We start from the raw sequence: 14,063 nt of genomic DNA on the forward strand, positions 1-14,063 counted from the left end.
TTCCCTCCTCCTTTCCCCCTCCAGTCTGGCAGGGAGAGGCACGTGGCTAGTTCATGGCTGCACCCCTTTCCTATTCTGCCTTCCTTAGGGGCCGGCTTCGTTGCAGTGAATGGGCCTCTGCCTCACTGGGAAGGAGGCCGGTGACACAGCAATTCCACGTGTGCCTCCCAGCACAAAGCTGAAAGGACATGGCCTTCCTGTCCCCAGGCCAGTCTAACCAGAAGGCAGTTGCCGGACACTCACTCCCCCTTGGACTTTAAATCGGGAGCAAGTCATAGACTAGAGGAAACACACAGGTCCGTGTCTTCACCAGCGCCCTTATGAACTCCTCCTGTTTCCTGCTCTTCCCAAACCACCCCCCCCCAAACAGCTGCCTTGGGGCCTCTTTCCAAACTGTCCTCTGACCTTCTTCCCTAGTCTGTGAGACCCCTCTGACCTATGTTTTAATCCCACAGCGCCGCAGATGTCCTTTTTTTCTGGAAGAGATGTCAGCTGCTTGCAACCATTTCTTTTCAAGATTGGGGGGCGGGGGGTCTGACTATGTCGCCCAGGCTAGACTTGGATATGAGATCTTCCTGCTTCTACCTCCTGGCTCCCAGGTGCTGGGGTGACAGGTATTTTCCACCATGCCTGCCACACCAAAGGCTTCTCACAGAACGCCTGGCTCCAGTCTTTTACCTTCTGTCACGCTTCCCTGCTTCACACCAGCGTACTGTTCTGCGCATCCCTGCGGTGCCCAGAAGAGTGTAGATCGTGGTGCTAAGTCTCTTACTTGATTCCCTTCGACTGAGGTGGGAACTCTTCACCATCCCATCCTTGTGAGCTTGAGGCTCGGGAGCTCAGTGTCTGCTCCAGAGTTAAACACACATGGCAAACATGAGACTAAAGGAACGAGCGAGGAGTCAGCGTGCCCACCCTCTGGGGCCTTGGCGACTTACACTAGACGCCACAAAAAGTATGCCAGCACCTATTTCCCCTGTGTCTCTGACTGGGGACAGCACAGAAGGATTTCTGTGCTGCGCCATTGTTTTTGTCTGTGCCGTGGGGAAAACATAGCCAAAAGAAGAGGAAGGATGGAAATAGACAGGAGGTGGGGGGAGGGAGGTTACTGTCGGAGCAGTTCAGGTGGAAGATGGGCCGGAGCTAGATGATGTTGTTGCAGTGTGAATGGAGAGTGGAAGAGGCCAAGTTTCAAGATGGCCAACTGAACATTTGAATTGTGAGGAAGCCCAGTTGCTTCGAATAATCCTCGAAGCAAAAGCTGGCCCTTTGAGATGGCTTCTATTAGGAAAAGGTAGTAAATATGCGCGTGTGGAGGGTGTCACACCAAGTCTAGCCTCCCCCACCTGCCAACAGCCATGGCCACATCGGCCTTTGCCCGATTTCTAAAGAGCTTCTCCAGGCAGCAGAGGAAAGGGAAGGGTGGGGGTGGCCACCCACGCCACTCAGCAGAGGTGAGCTGAGGAGCACTGCATCCTCAAGAGCCCCCTCCCCTAGCCACTCCAGGCTGCCAGGTGCCTTGTTTGTGATGAAAGCTTTTAAAAGCCCATGTGCGTGGATGGTCATGCATTCATTTTTGTTCATTTAAGTAATACTTACGGAGCCCAGAGCCTTGCAATGATAGGCAAAGCTCACCATGGACCCTGCTCTCAAGAAGCTCTGAAGCTAGGGGTTTGGGGGGGGGGGGTTGAGATACGTAATCAGGCAATTAGGAACCAGTATGAGCGGGAGGTAAGCACTGGTTGCTATGGAAACAAGAGGAGAGGCCACAGCTGCTGCTCCTCTCCCTCTGAAGGGTGGCTGGCGGCAGGCAAAAAAAAAAAAAAAAAAAAAAAAAAAGGAGGAGACAGGACGCAAAGCAGGCAGACCTGCTGTCAGGCCCGACTCCACACTAGCTCAGGACAAAGATCTCTTGGCAGGACAAAACCTGTCACCTCTCTGCCTCTGTCTCTGTAGCTATGAAATCAGAAATGGAGACCATGCTCCCAGGAGCAAGTGAGATGCCATCTGTATCTCACCCTGCCCCCAAGGAGGTCTGCAATACAAAACAGCTACTAGAGATTTTCTTTTCAAGGAATCTGTGCTGGTTGAAAATGTCCTGATTGCTGGTCACCAGCCGTGAACAAGGTACACAAAGCCTCGGTCCTCACAGAGATATTTATTTGGCATGCATTTTTACCATTGTGATAAGTGCTATTGAGCTGCCAGAATGTGTAGAGAATGACCAGACCTCGACTAAGAGGCAGGGAGACTTCTTGGAAGCAGGATGTCATTTCTAAAATCAAAAGGGAAAAGCTGGGCCTAGTGGCACAGGCCTGTAGTCACAGCTGCTGGGGAGACTGAGGCAAGCAGATCCCAAGTTCAAAGTCTATCTGGGCTACAGACTGAGTCCAAGGTCAGCTTCTGCAACTTAGAAAAATCCTGTCTCAAAATAAAAATAAAACAGAGGGCTTAGTTGTACAGTACTCGCTTAGCATTTCTGAGGGGCCTGGGTCTCATTGCCAATATGGAAAAGAAAAACAAAGGAACAGGCCAGCAAAGAGATAGGGGACCCGTGTTACAAGTATGCTAAAGCACTTCCGTAAAGCTGCTAGGAAAAGGAGGTAGATGGCTATGTTCCAGACAGAGAAAGGAGGTCTCTTGAAACCAGGTGGGGAGGTACAATAGAGGAAGGAAGAGAGGAAGCTGGGGAAAGGGAGGGTACAAGTCAACACAAGCCTCTAGGCCACAGTGAGGGGTGTGCCTTGGCTTCCTGGGTGCCTTCAGTGCCTGCCTCCAAGGTTACTTTGACTCCCCCAGCCTCTCAGTACAGAAAAACAACTGTCAGTGGCTGGAACTCAGAGCATTCTTATAGAAGATTCTAGAATACAAGTGTTGCCAGATTTCTTAGAAGGCATTTAGATCCAAACTTCTGTGCTGGTAGGAACACTGTGGCCAGAGGGTACTGAAAGAGATTTTTTTTTCCCGGGGGGACACAGCAAGCAGGGTTATTGACCTGCTTTTTTTCTCCCCCAGGGTTTAGTAATCTTGGCTGGCTTAGAATTTACTATATATGTGTAGCCCAGGCTGGTCTTGAACATGTGATCGTCCTCTTGCTTCTGCCTCTTGACTGCTAGGAATTATAGGCATGCAGACCTATCTTAGCAGTCCAGCCCCTCATGCCTCCGTGGAATTCTGAACTGAATCTTTTGCTTGGAGAGGCATTCCTCCCTGCCTTCCCCCTCCCCCTTTTGCTCCTCTTCTCCTTAGGGCAACAAACAGTGTTGTGTTTCCAGCTCTTTCTTGCCTCGCTGTACGTCCCTGAGTGGTGTGCCCATGTTCAAAGGCCATTTCCCACAATCCCAGCCTGCTGCTTGCTTTTCCTCTACGCTTCTTTTGTGAATGAGGCAGCCAGAGGCAGGGCTCAGATCCCAGGCCAGCCCAATGGAGCTATTTTTGTGCCAGCAATTGATCCACCTTCCAAGCACATATTTGTTCTTGTTCTTACCCCAAGTCAGGTTCTGTGGGCAAAGCTCTCCTACTGACAAGGCCCCAGTGCTTCTTTCCCTGCTCAGGCTGCCCCCTCCATACACATGTAGACTGGTAGCATTGACGTGGGTTTCAGCTGTTAGCTACTACAATCTCTTCACTGCCAAGATGGAAACATGAAGCCTTAGGGTAAGCCCAGAGTTCTTGCCTGTGAATGGCTGTGGTGTGACCTTTGAACTCTGCCTAACTCACCACTGCTACCCCAATACTATTAGTGGATGGAAGCACTCAGGGCAGAGGGGAGAAGAGGGTGCAGAGTGAACAGGTTTACAATCTGCTTCTCTGTCAGCCCAGCCTAGCCCCTCTAGCCCTCCCTAATCTTCTAACTAACTGCTGGCTCAGCCTGGTCCCAGGATGCTTGCTCTCAGCCTCCACCAGGGATCTTTCCTACCCGTAAGGCTTCCGTTTTAGGCAGGAGCTGAGGCTCTCCCTTTCTTCCCACCCTATGCCTTGAAGTAGCTAGGTTTGGAATGGACAGTTCCTGATCCAAAGTCCAACTGTGCTTCATCTAGCTAAATAGCCTTGGACAAACTCTCCAACACTCGAACATACCCAGGCCTTAGCACCTCATCTGAACATGACAGTGACCTGGCTTCTTGGGGGGAGTAAATGATGCTTTAGGTAAAGTACTCAGCTGGCAGATGGTAGGTATTGGCAGTAAGTCCTTTTCCCACTCTCTTGGCTGGCCCCTTCAGCCCCACACCTGGAAAGTCCTGTCTAATTCCTTCCGGTGTTCCTTGAGGTGAGACTGAAAGCAGGATTGGCAAGTTCCTACTAACCCTAGAGAAAAGAAAAAGAAGCTACATCCCTTGGGAAAACACACACACACACACACACACACACACACACACACACACACACAAAGTTTTAATCCCTGAAACTCAACAGGAAGCACGCAATGGGAAACCATGCCAGGGAAGGGAAGGAAGGGAGGCTGGAGTGAAGACAGAAGATGGGGGAGGGCGTGATGGGAGGTTGGCAGGTGGCTTTGGGCCTATGAGAAGTCAAGGCAGCTTAGGGAGGGGCTGGGCAGCATGAAGGAGTGCCAGGAAGCCGAGAGACAAAGAAAGTCTTTGGGCTACACACTGCCTGGACTTCACGGAAACTCCTTGTGAGTGCAAGTCGCCTGTCTCATAAAGACCCACCCAGACCCCAGCAGTGAATTCAGTCCAGCCCCATCTGTCCCGATTTGAATCCAGATACCTGGCTTTCTCCAATCCTTCCCCTGCCCCATTTTGTGAAGCCCTGGACTCAGAGCTCCCTGCCATCCGCCTCCACAAACCAAACCCCAACACGTTCTCTTCTGATGTTTTCGGAAAGCACACGTCCTTCACCAGCCATCTCAAACTTTACCTTTCCCAGTTTTGCTTTATAAGGAATTATTTGCCATTCCAGAAGTTATCGCTTTAGTTGTCTTGAATTTGAGCCCCAGGCTCTAGAGGTATTTGGCTAAAGCAAAGCCACTGGCTGCCTCACCTGAAGCCCCTTGTAACCCACTAGAGAGATGCCAGGTGGGCCTCAGTGAATTGTGGGATTGAGGGTGACCCTGCATCTCACACTTAGGTGAGGACCAAGTATGTGGCCTGAATTAGAGTTGAGTTTGTAGCCGGGGTTGCTGTTCGGCTTATGACCAGGCTCGAGGCTCTGTCTATTAAAGAATTTGTAAATTCCTTTTGGTTGTGAGCAACAGCGTTCTGCCCTGGCAAATTCAGGTAGATACAAGGATGCATTTTCAAAACACAGAGTTAGTTTTCCAAAGTGATTGATGCAAGTGCGACTCGACTACATCTCTTCAGCCTTTCATTGCTTCCTTTGGCGCTTCAAATTCCAGGAGGAGAATCTGCAGAGGATCAGTCAAGCCACAGAACAGAGCCACACATGGCCAAAGAAAATGAGAAGGCTCTAGCCTTGCACAAAGACAACCTGGCAGAGTTTATTAAGATGTAAAAGCCTCAGACTGGGGATATAACTTGATCACTACAGCACTTGCCAGACAAGCTCAAGGTCCCAAGTTCTGTCTTTAGTACAGAAAAAAAAAAAAAGACACATTCTCCAGCCTGGGTGATATAGCACAGCCTACTCTGCTATATCACCCCACAGAAATAAAAATCTCCCAATCACACCTAAAAACCTTTACGTACAAAAATGTGTTATGAAGTATTGGTCTTGGTGTTCACAGTGCTTTAAAAACACTAAAATGCATTCAGGTTTGGGGAGGCACTGAAAATCTTAATTGTCTGTCTGTACTGAACATGTATTTATTTCTGTTCTTGTCATTGTTTAGGATACAACTAACTACACGAGGAAATACCGCATAACCATTGAGGGTGAGTAATTACTATACCAGCCTATTCCTAGCTGTTGTTATTGAGTGAGACTAGTAAAGGGATTGGTTGCAAGAATGCTGTAGCCTACAGATTATAAAATCTTCAGGTGCTCAAGGTCCTTATGAAAGTTGTATGTTATTCACATGTAACTGGCATACCATGTTCTATAAGCATTAAATCTTCTTCATACCACTTATAATACCCAATACATTATAATCACTATGTAAACTGGTGTTATACTGGATTGTATATGAAACAACGACAAGAACAGAAATAAAGACATGTTCAGCATAGACACTTTCCTTCAAATAGTGTAATGGGGGACTAGGGATGGCTCAGTGGTTAAGAGCACTTGTTGCTTTTACAGAAGATCTGGGTTCAGTCCCCAGGGCCCACATGATAGCTACACACCATATATTTTGACGTGTAGTTTTTTTAATCCAAACATACGAAACCCTCAAATATGATGGCTGACTCTATGATCTTGTTTTAATAATAAAAAATGACAACTAGAAGCGCACACCTGTGTTACATGTGTATTCATACATACATATACACAACATATCAGTACGTAAATAGAAAGGGAAATATGAAATCATAAATATTTGGTTATTAACAAAGGTTGTAGGGAGTTTTAATGTATGCAAAAGAGTGAAGCAAGTAAAATTTGAAATGAAACTGGACATTTTAAAAATGTGCACTTAGGATTTCTTTTACAAATACATCTAAAATTATATAACAATGTGTGTGTAACTATAAAGACCACACTAAGGGCAGAATTTCTCCATCTAGTCTGGAAACACCCTTACTCTAGCGATTCCTTGATTCAACCAAGTTGACACCCAAAATTAAGTATCATAAAAATCAAATGACCAATGCTTTGAGGAGGTAGAATAATCTTGAACCTATGTGGATTTAAAAGCATATAAAGCAAGCTAAGTGTGGTAGTTCACGCCTTTAATTCCAGCACCGAAAAGCAGAAGCAGGAAGATCTCTGTGAGTTTCCTGCCAGCCTCCTCTACATAATGAGTTCCAGGAAAGCTAGCATTATGTGAAAAGATCCTATCTCAAAGCAAAACAAAACAAAACAAAGCAAAAAACAACAACAAATCCACCACTAACAACAAGAAGAAAACAAAAGTCATGCAGTGGTGGTGCACACTTTTAATCCCAGCACTCAGGAGGCAGAGGCAGGTGGCTCTGTGAGTTCAAGGCCAGCCTGCTCTATAGAGTGAGTTCCAATACAGCCACAGCTACATAGAGAAACCCTGTCTTGGAAAAACAAAACAGAACAAAACAAAACAAAACAAAACAAAACAAAAAGGCATATACAACATACCATTGTAACACATATATCTTCCTATCATGACTTTTTCATTCAGTACAGTTTTCTTATTTATCTCTTGAGATTCAGGTAGAAGTAGATTCTGTATCTCATCTGTGTCATAGTAATTACTCCACCAATACATTTATTAATTCCCCTTTTGGTAAGCATTTAGATTCACTCTAGTGTTTTGCTATTAGCAGCAGTACTGCAGTGGGTGTGATGGCACATACTTCATCCCAGTCATATATGAATTCACCTGTAAGTTAATTGTAAAAGTATATTTTTTCAGTCAAAAGAATATACATTAGTAATTAGATAGATTTTTCTAAGTTTCCTCTTTCTGAGACTAAGCAATTTATGAGGAAGTGGTTTATGGTTCTGGTGAGGGCTAAGAAGTCCAAAGGCATGGGATAGGCATGGGATCAATGTCTGGTAGGGATTGTCTTAGCATCACAGCATGGCAGAAAGCATCACCAGGAGAGTGGCAACAGGCATGATAGCTTGGGTCTTTCTTCCTCTAGTTTAAAGCCTCTAATGCTGCCACGAGGCACAACCCTCTTGACCTCATGTAATCCAATTCTCAAAGGACCTCCCAAATATTAACGCGATTTTGAAGATTAAATTTCTAAAATATGAATCTTGAGGGGACACAATCCAACTCTTTTGTAAATATCACAAACTTAGCTGCTGCAAAGACTTCTACTGGGTGCTTGGTGTTCCATGCCCTCAGGAACATATATGTCACTGATCTATTGGTGAATCTGCTATTATCTCTTCACTTAAGCATGTTTTCATGTCTTTAAGTGCCATCCATCATTTCTTTCCAATAAAATACATGCCAGTATCCTTTGACCATTTTACAGTTGATTTACTAGATTTGTATTGATTTATAGAGCTCTTCATGTAATTGTTAAATTGGCCTCCTATTTGTACAATTAGAAGCAAATAATTTCTGCAGGTTTTTATTTGCCATTTACCTGGATTTTTTTTCTTATTTCTTGCCTTCCAGTTGATCATTCTTTATGTAGTTGAACCATTTAGAGATTTTGCTACCGAATATTTTTCCAAGCTTCCAGAAATCACATATACTTCTGGATTGTGAAAAGCACCCACCTAAGGTGTATTTTAAGTGCTGTTATGACTTCCTATTTATATTTAAAGAGAACACTGAGGAGAAGATACTTTTGCGGTACAAATATAACTAATATTTGGTATTCTGAGTATACAAAGAGATCTTAGAAATCAAGAATAACAAGAAAACAACACCAAGAGGAATAAATAAAAGATGAGAACATATATTTCAGAAAAGTATCTAACAGGACAACAAAATCTGAGAAGATATTTGAGGCAAAGTCAGTGTCCCCGTGCTCTCCAGATTGGCAGCAATTTAAACCCTGGGGATAAAGAGTGGGAAGGATGTTGGGGACAAATGCAGGTGACAGTGCAGATTGTTACAGCCACGTTAGGAAGGAAATTGGAAATATCTACTAAACTCTATGCTTCTGCCTCTTCCTGCCCCTCATCCAGATCAGCATTTCCTGAAACTTTCTATCTTGTATAAGCCTCTCCCCTTGAGTGTAGGGTAGACACTGTCATCACTTTCAATTAGGATGTCATCTCCAATAGCTGAGTTGCAAGAGATGGGAAAGCAAGTTCTTCAGAATGAGTAAAAAGTAGATATGGTTAGCAACTTGGATTTCCATAAAGAAAAGGAGAACGTTTGAGAAGATGAAGGTATAAATAAAATAGTTTAATATTCTTACTCATAACTGGTATAAGAAACAGATGGTCATTCAAAAGTAATAGTAACAATATTGAACAATATAGAAATAGATGGTGGGAATAATATAAGGCCCAGGAGGGAGGAGTGGAAATCCTCTGCCCTAAGGTGCCTGCACTGTTCCTAAAGTTCTGTATTTGTATTTGAAAGTGGACTTGGGCTGGGCGTGGTGGTGAACGCCTTTAATCCCAACTCTCTGGAGGGAGAGGCAGGAGGATCACTGTGAGTTCAAGGCCAGCCTGGTCTACAGAATGAGTCCAGGACAGCTAGGGCTATAACACAGAGAAACCCTGTCTTGGAAAAAAAAAAGTGGACTTGAGTTAGTTGGTAAATGTTTATTCCAAGAGCAACTCTGAAGTAAGTACAATCAATATGCTAAGAGAGGAAAGAAAACAAAACCATACAAAGGACTTAGTTACCATCTGAGAAGACAGGTAAAGCGTGGGAATCCAAAGCAAAACAAAAATGTCCCAATGAAACAAAGGACAAAATCTAGTGGCATGGAACTCACTTGTAATCCTACCACTCAGGAAGCTGAGGCAGAAGGATGACAGTTCAAAGTCGGGCTGGGCTTTACAGTGAAACCACATTTTTAAAAAATGCTTTCCCAAGCCGGGCGTGGTAGCGCACGCCTTTAATCCCAGCACTTGGGAGGCAGAGACAGGTGGATCGCTGTGAGTTTAAGGACAGCCAAGGATACACAGAGAAACCCTGTCTTGAAAAACCAAAAAAAAAAAAAAAAAAAAAAAAAAGCTTTCCCTTCAAAAGAAGCAAATAGCAATAGCAATAACTAAGAAACTGTCACAAACATGGTAGATACCAGTATAACTACAGTATATCAATAAATCACTTGAATGGGGTCTAAGTGTATCCATTAATAGAGACTATTACAATGGACTGAGTCCCAAGACTCATGGCTGAGGGTGAAGGCCTATGATGGAGTACATGCCTAGCATATGCAAAGGCCTAGTTCGATCCTCAGCCTTGCAAAACCAACCATTAAGCCAACTAGGAAAAAACAGTAACATGACCCAACTGTACATTGCCACAATGTCTACTTCAAAGATAAACATGCAGATTCAAAGTAGATAGATGGAGGGAGTGGGAGAGATGGCTCAGTAACTCTTCCATGAAGACTGGAATTCAGTTCCCAGCAACTATGTCAGATGGCTCACAATGCCCTGTTATTCCAGCTCTGGGGAATCCAACAAATCTGTCCACTGAGGGCACCTGAAAGCATGTGAAAATACCTACACACACACACACACACACACACACACACACACTTAAAAACAAAAATTAAATATTTCAAAAAAGAGAATAGATGAAGAAGGATATAACCATGCTAATACCCATCAAAATCTTGCCGGAGTAGCTTTGTTAATTTAAGGCATAGCAAATTCCAGAACAAATACAATTATTGGGGATAAATTGGGGGAATTGATAATAAAAAGAATCCAGTCTTCTGGAAGATAAAATTCCTTAATACATATTTGCCTAACAACACAGTTTCAAAATACATGAGACAAAAAGCTATAGGACAATGAGGAGAAATAGATGAATCCGCTATTATAGTTTATGTCTTTCTATCAATAATTGACAGATCTAGCCAGAAAATCAGTAAGAATATAGTTGAACTGAATAGCCCCATCAATCAACTGTATCTAATTGACATTTATAGACTACTCCATCCAGCAAAACAGAATACACATTCTTTCCAAGCTCATGTGGAACATTCACCAAGATAGACCACATCTTGGGCCATAAAACATGCCGTAACAAATTTAAAAGAATAGACATCATACAAAGTATGCTCCCAGACCACAGTGAAATTAAATTAGCAATCAATAACAGAGCGATAGCTGGAAAATCCCCAAGTATTTGGAGATTAAACAATAAACTTCTAAATAACATATGGGTCAAAGAAGAAGTCTCAACAGAAAAGGATTGAGGGCGGGGGATGTGTGGCTCAGTGGCAGAGCATTTTCCCAGCAGGCATGGGTTCAACCCTCAGCATTGAAAACGATATTTTAGGGAAAATGAAAATAAAAAGTCCAGTTCACTGAAATGCATATAGGTTGCAGCAAAAACAGTGCTTAGAGGGAAATTTGTAGCATTGAGTGCACATATTAAAAAGTAAGAAAGATCTAAAAGCAGTCATCTAGGTCTGTACTGTAGGAAACTAGAAAAAGAACAATTAAAACCCAAAGTAAGCAGAAGAAAACATGTAATAAAATGTTGAGCATAAATCAATAAAATTGAAGACACACACACACACACACACACACAGAGAGAGAGAGAGAGAGAGAGAGAGAGAGAGAGAGAGAGAGAGAGAGGGAGAGACATGAATGAGTGAAAGAAAAACAAGCCCAAACTTAAGTCTTTGGAAATATCAAGACTACTAAGCCTCTCAATAGGAGAATAAACAAAATCACACGTATTAGTAATGAAAGAAGTATCACTATTGATCTCATGAACAGTAGTGAATGATAGTGGAAAATTATAAACAACTGTAGCTACAGATTGATACATGAAAGGGACAGGTTCTGTGGCTTGCTTTTTATTAAATGGGATATAGCAACAATGGCAAGATGTCAGTCACTCCAGAGAGTAAGTTATAAAAGGAGACTACTATCTTTGTTCTCTCTCTCTCTCTCTCTCTCTCTCTCTCTCTCTCTCTCTCTCTCTCTCTCTCTCTCTCTCTCTCACACACACACACACACACACACACATACACCCCACCATCACCACCATCACCAGCAGCAACAGCAGCAGCAGCTGCTGCCATGTTGTCATGAAACCCAGAAGACTGTAAACAGGTCCCACATAACAAGAATAAGAACATACCAGTCAACACATGTTAGCGTGGATATAGACTTTCTATGGGGGGCTGCCATGTGGGGCCCCCCAACCCCCCATCTGAACCTTCAATGAGACTGCAATCAGAGATGAGGCTGCTAGAGAGCATCTTCGTACACTCAAATGTGACGCACAGTGACGAAACCATGTCTGGATTCTCTGTTCACAGAAACTATGCCATAATAAATGTTGGAATGTGTTCGGGACACCTTGTTATTCATCAGTAAATAACTACTACATTTTTAGATTGTTTGGGGTTGCTTGTTTTGAGACTGGGTCTCTCTATGTAGCCCTGGCTAGCCTGGAGCTCATAAGGATCCACCTGCCTCTGTCTCCTGGGTGCTGGGATTAAAGGCCTGCACCACCATACCCAGATAATCAGTACATTTCTTTTTATGAAGAAATCCCACTTAAGTGTGTATATATAGAGCACAGTAAGTTTTTTTGATCCTTTTCCCCATCAGAGCAGAGGTTAAACATGTTGACACTTGGCTAGCTTACCAGGACGAACAGGCATCTATTAGAGGCAGAAGCAGTTTTCCCCAGAGGCAGCCCACTGGCAGAAGTCAAACTGAACTTCCTGGAGGAAAAAAGAAGAGTAAGTTAATTTTCAAAACACCAGAAGGACAAAAGGAGCAGTAGGAACGAAGATGTCCATTGAATTGTTATGATCTTACTAGACAGAAATGGTCCAAATCCATTAATAGGGAAAGAGATACATAAGTTGCACAGTTTGTGCAGTGGAATTCCTTACCATAGAGAATTCTAGCTATGCCACGTTGGATACTGGATGCAATAGCATTCAGTACTTAAAATCCTTGACTCAGAGCTCCGCGTATCAATATTGCCAAATCTTCAGTTTTAAGATATGAAATTTTAAGATATGGCTTACCCTAATCTAAAACCAAACAATGACGTACAGTGTGCACAGGGACATACATATGGAGGAACGGGGCGATGAGCAGGGGCGCGCATGCTTTCTAATGATACTTGCTTAAGGAAAGACTTTAAGGTGAACGAGAGAAAGTCAAAGCTTCAGCTGGAGAGTCAGTCTCTGAACTAAAAAGAACGCCAAAGGTGCTCAGTGTGTGACAGATGAATTCCAGTAGGTATTTTATACTGTATGTTTCCTTGTTTGAAATGTGTATTTTTATAAAAAACTGAATCCTCTTGAGTAGAAAAACGCACATGCGTTAGTTCCAGTTTATTATTGTTATTCAGCCTCCCCTTGCCCTAACTTCTTTAGAAGCCCATTTGATCTGTCTATAGCACAAAAAGTGTGGCTTAAGACCCCCACGACAATTGTCCGCTTCCTGGTGTCTCTGGATTTCTAACAGCAGTGGCTTCATATATTGTGAAACTGCATTGTTCGGCTCATACACTTTGCGATTATCCTATCTCTTGCGGTTTCTGAACCGACTATTGCGTTCTCTTAGGCACTTTTTACTTCGACTTTCTTACTTGTAGATTAGTGTTGCTACTGTTAATGGTGCAAGCTTGAACAGCCTAGAATGTTCAGGGGGCGCCTGACCTACATAATGAGAACCTGACAGTAACAACAACACACCCTCCCGTGCCCTACTCCACCTCTGTCCCCCCCAGCCGAAAGAAAGAAAGAAAAAAGACTCTCTCTCTCTCTCTCTGTCTCTGTCTCTCTCTCTCTCTCTGTCTTTGTAATCCTGGATGTACTGGAAGTCTCTATGTAGACCAGGATGGCTTCAAAACAAACAAATAGAAACAAACAAACAAAACCAAACCTGCCACGGCTTCGGGAGAACTGGGATCAAAGGCATGATCATATAGGCTGAATTTGAGTTTACATGTCGACAATACACCCTGGCACATGTGGACTTACTCCTGGTGTGTGTGTGTGTGTGTGTGTGTGTGTGTGTGTGTGTGTGTGTGTGTGTGTGTATTCTTTCTACACTCCTGGGAGTACGGGAACTCTACACTGAGTATTCAATTCAATTTAAAGAGCTCAAGAAAGGCTTATTTGTGACTTTATTTATTTTTCTGATTTTTTCAAGGCAGGGTTTCTCTATGTAGCCCTGGCTCTCCTGGAATTCGCTCTGTAGACCAGGCTGGCCTCTAACTCAGAGATCCACCTGCCTCTGCCTCCCGTCTGCTGGGATTAAAGACATGCACCACCATGATCAGATCTGTGACATTTTTAAAATATGGTACATTTCACAAAATGTGAACCTATGTTGCGTATAACGAATGATCATCTCTTGGATAGACC

The 14,063-nt window shown here is 43.7% G+C and overlaps 1 long non-coding RNA gene across 1 annotated transcript in view; it reads right to left on the reverse strand.

Annotated features, from left to right (window-relative positions):
- LOC311602178 overlaps nt 1-14,063 on the reverse strand; it is a 41,878-nt gene that overhangs the window by 25,417 nt on the left and 2,398 nt on the right. The window contains exon 2 of the long non-coding RNA XR_014780704.1: nt 12,323-12,401. This is a non-coding gene — a long non-coding RNA (uncharacterized lncRNA). The remainder of the gene's footprint in view (nt 1-12,322; nt 12,402-14,063) is intronic.

This window comes from Acomys minous (genome assembly GCF_964271855.1).
Source record: "Acomys minous genome assembly, chromosome: 7".
Lineage (NCBI taxonomy): Eukaryota > Metazoa > Chordata > Mammalia > Rodentia > Muridae > Acomys > Acomys minous.